Source organism: Gekko japonicus, unplaced genomic scaffold (genome assembly GCF_001447785.1).
Source record: "Gekko japonicus isolate JY-2015 unplaced genomic scaffold, Gekko_japonicus_V1.1 scaffold1190, whole genome shotgun sequence".
Lineage (NCBI taxonomy): Eukaryota > Metazoa > Chordata > Lepidosauria > Squamata > Gekkonidae > Gekko > Gekko japonicus.
In genome coordinates this window covers 330,927-335,075 of record NW_015173159.1, presented here as the reverse complement: position 1 = coordinate 335,075, position 4,149 = coordinate 330,927, and positions in this window count along the sequence as shown.

Here is a 4,149-nt window from a genome sequence, read left to right as displayed (position 1 = left end):
GATCTACGTCCACTGAGATAACGGAATTAATTTTGTTCTATTGACGGTGCATCTAAGAATTAAGGTACAAGTGGAAATGTCTTACCTGCTATCAAGGAAAGGGAGAGACCTAATCTGAAAATTAATCCACAGGCCAAACTGCTCGCCATGGTCTTCTCTGTTCAGCATAAGGACAGAGATGTAGAAGTATCCACAAAGTCTGCCAAAGCCCGAATAGCCAGCCTTCTGCCCCCTGGATGGAGGAAAGGACTTCAGACCAAGCCCTTTCTCCTGCCCCCTTCCAGAGGTCCTGTCAATGTTAACTCCCCAGACCTTTTTAAAACCTCCCTCAAAATATGGTCAGTTGACCAATCGATGGTTGTGTATTAATTTTTTAACAAAAAGTAAGATGAAATCTGGTGGCTCTCCAGTCATCCTCATTTTCTGTAAAGTGGGAACTATTGATTTATTTGGGTCCCCTCCACACGCTGCGCATCAATCCTTCTTTTCCTTTGCAGCAGATCAAGTACTCTCTGAAACTTGGCTGTCGGGCCTGCATTGATCTCTTTTTTCTTTCCAAAGCTCCCCTTGCTTGGTCACTTTCCAGAGCCAAATAACTAGTCAGAGTAGAATCATCCTTCCAAAGGTCGCTGGGGTTTTCTCCAAACCTCTAGAAGCTCGGTCTGTTTCCTCCTCCTGTTTAAAATTCCATTAGCCCTTAAAAACTGTAATTCTAATGTTCAGTTTGCGTACTGCCAAGGTCCTCTAGCAGATTAGAACACAAGAACATAAGAAGAGCCCTGCTGGATCAGACCAGTGGTCCATCTAGTCCAGCATCCTGTCTCACACAATGGCCAACCAGTTCCTCTGGAGGTCCAACAACAGGGCATAGAGACTGAGGCCTTCATAGGAACATAAGAAGAGCCCTGCTGAGTCCATCTAGTCCAGCGTCTTGTCTCACACAGTAGGCAACCAGTTCCTCTGAAGGGCCAACAACAGGGCATAGAGGCTGAGACCTTCCCGTTAATGTTGCCTCCTGGCTCTGGGATTCAGAGGATTAGTACCTCTGGATGTGGAGGTTCCCCTCAGTTGAGTTCCAAACAGATAAGGTTCTTGTTTGTACCCTATGAAGTCATACGCTCTCTCTCTCATGCGAAGTGGCTTCTTCCATATTAACCGAAAGCAAAATATCAGCATAACTGGTGGCTATTATGGGGTCATGGAGGTTTCATTAACATTGACACCCAACAGTGGAGATATAATGTGAGACCAATAAGAACATAAGAACATAAGAGATGCCAATGTTGGATCAGGCCAAAGGCCCATCCAGTCCAACACTCTGTATCACACAGTGGCCAGAAATACCAGTGCCATCAGGAGGTCCACCAGTGGGGCCAGGACATTAGAAGCCCTCCCACTGTTGACCCCCCCAAGCACCAAGATGACAGAGCATCACTCGCCCCAGAGTCCCTATCTATACCTTGTGGCTAATAGCCACTGATGGACCTCTGCTCCATATGCTTATCTAATTCCCTTTTGAAGCCGTCCATGCTTGTAGCCACCACCACTTCCTGTGGCAGTGAATTCCAAGTGTTAATCACTCTTTGGGTGAAGAAGTACTTCTTTTTATCCGTTCTAACCCGACCGTTCAGCAATTTCATGGAGTGCCCACGAGTTCTTGTACTGTGAATAGATCTGGATCAACCGTCACTCCGTTTGAGAGGGAAGGGAACATAGTATAGCCCAATCTCGTCAGATCTCAGAAGCCAAGCAGGATCAGTACTTGGAAGGAAGACCACCAAGGAAGACCCTGCAGGGGAAGGCAATGGCAAACCACCTCTGCTTCCCACTTACTTTTGAAAAGCCGATTTCTGGGGTTGCTGTGAGTTGGCTACAGCTTGATAGCACTTTATACACATCGCTCAGTTCACAAAGCTCGTTGATAGGCAGGCCAAACCCTGGAATTATGGCTGATCTACAGACTATAGAGATCAGTTTTCCCATTGAAAACAGCATGCACATTTCCAAAAGCCAGTTGTACCACATTGTACTGTTAGGAATAGTTGAAGCAACCTGACGAACAGCCACGAACAGGTTGATGAACAGATGAACAGTTCATCGAAAAACCAGCTGCCTTTTCTTGACTAATGAGGAAGAAGTGACCCAGACTAGCAGGTGTTGAAGAGAAACTGATTTTAACCCGGAACTCACACACATCTCCAGCCCTTTGTTGTGACCAGACAATTTTTATGTGTGTGTTTTTATTGCCGAAACAATGCTATTTTTTAATGTTTATGTTTCTCTACTGCATGACAGTTCAAGCACATCTTGAAGAAGCAGTTCTGTAATAAGTAATGTCCAAAGAGGAGGAAGGGGAGAGCCTAGTGTGTGTTCATTGACCTTCTTCATGTTATACTTAGAGGCACATGGTGTGTTCACTGTACTTAATTTTGTCTCTTCTCATGAGTCACTTCCCGTCTTTACTTCCCTTCTGCCAATTCCCTTAGTGATGATGTCCACAAACACCTCATTAACAATCAACTCTCTAGTTTCTTTCACAGTGCACTGGAGTTAATTGTACAGCATTAATTGTCTTTTGTGCTTAATTGCGTCTCAAGCCAACAAAAGCAGAAATTGGTTTACTTTACGATAGACAGACCAAAGGCAATCCCCCATCCAGTGATTCGTCGGCTGCATTCAAATGTTATGAGAAAGAAAAGCGTCTTTGGTGGCCACCAACAAAACTTGCAGTCTTAGCCACAGAGACAGATTTGACCTTTTTTGTGTGAGCATTAAGGTTTTCAGAATGATTTCACAAGATGCAAAGCGGACTCAAATAAGCATGTGACTTTCAGAGAGGCACAATTCAGCATCGTCATAGAAAATAGGTCCCATCCCCAGGTCTGGCCAACTGGATTGGATTGCTGAGAACTCGCATCCCAACTTGTTCTCCTCCACCAACATGAACTTATTTTCAAGTGCAGTAGCACCTTAGAGACCAGCAAGATCTGCAGGGCCTAAGGATTCAAGAGACAAAGCTCCTATCATCGGATTCCAGCACTCGCACATAAGGCAGGCTAAAAAGCCTTAACTACATGACCTAAAAGATGCATTTTCCCTCCCCCTCCCCCGCTTTCTTTCTTTCTTTTTGAGCATCCAGCCCAAGAGTTCAGATGACCAAGGAACAAGCTGTATTGAGCATACCCTGTGGACCTATAAGCCAGCACTTCTAGGTCTCTCCACTCAAATCCTCAAAGGGCTAGCACAGTCAACGATGGGCACCAGTTCATAGAATCATAGAGTTGGAAGGGGCCATACAGGCCATCTAGTCCAATCCCCTGCTCAATGCAGGGGATCAGCCTAGAGAGCATCCCTGACAAGTGTACGTCCAGCCGCTGCTTAAAGACTGCCAGGGAGGGGGAGCTCACCACTGCCCTAGGCAGCTGATTCCACTGTCAAACAACTCTTACTGTAAAAACGTTCTTCCTAATATCCAGCTGGTACCTTCCCAACCTTAATGTAAACCCATAATTGTGAGTAATATCCCCTGCTGCCAACAGGAACAGCTCCCTGTACCCAGATACTTCAAGAGAGCAATCATGTCCCCCCTCAACCTCCTCTTCTCCAGACTGAACATTCCCAAGTCCCTCATCCTTTCCTCCTAGGGCTTGGTCTCCAGGCCCCCGATCCTCCTTGTTGCTCTTCTCTGCATGCACTCCATTCTGTCCACCTCCTTTTTGAAGTAAGGCCTCCAGAACTGCACACAGTACTCCAGGTGTGGCCTGACCAATGCAGTGTACAGCAGTTCACCCATTGCCTTTGGTGGTGGGTGCAGCAGGAGGTAACTGGCAAGCTGACACCAATCTTGGTTGCCAGCCCCCCTTGGTGGCAGCGGATATCCTGCTGTCATGCCATGCCCCCCCCCACCAATCAGCAGCTGGAGGGGGGACTTACCAAGAGCAGGGGGGGAGGCCCAGGTTATGTCACCGGAGATGTGGTGACATCAGTTCCAGCATGCACTGGAAGTTACATCATCACACTGGCGATGTTGCGCTGATGCTCTGGTATTTGGGCAAAAACTCTGTGGTAGAAGCCATTTTTACCATAGAGTTTTTGCCCAAATGTCAGTGTCACCACGATGTCACAACATGATGACATCAGTTCCTGTAC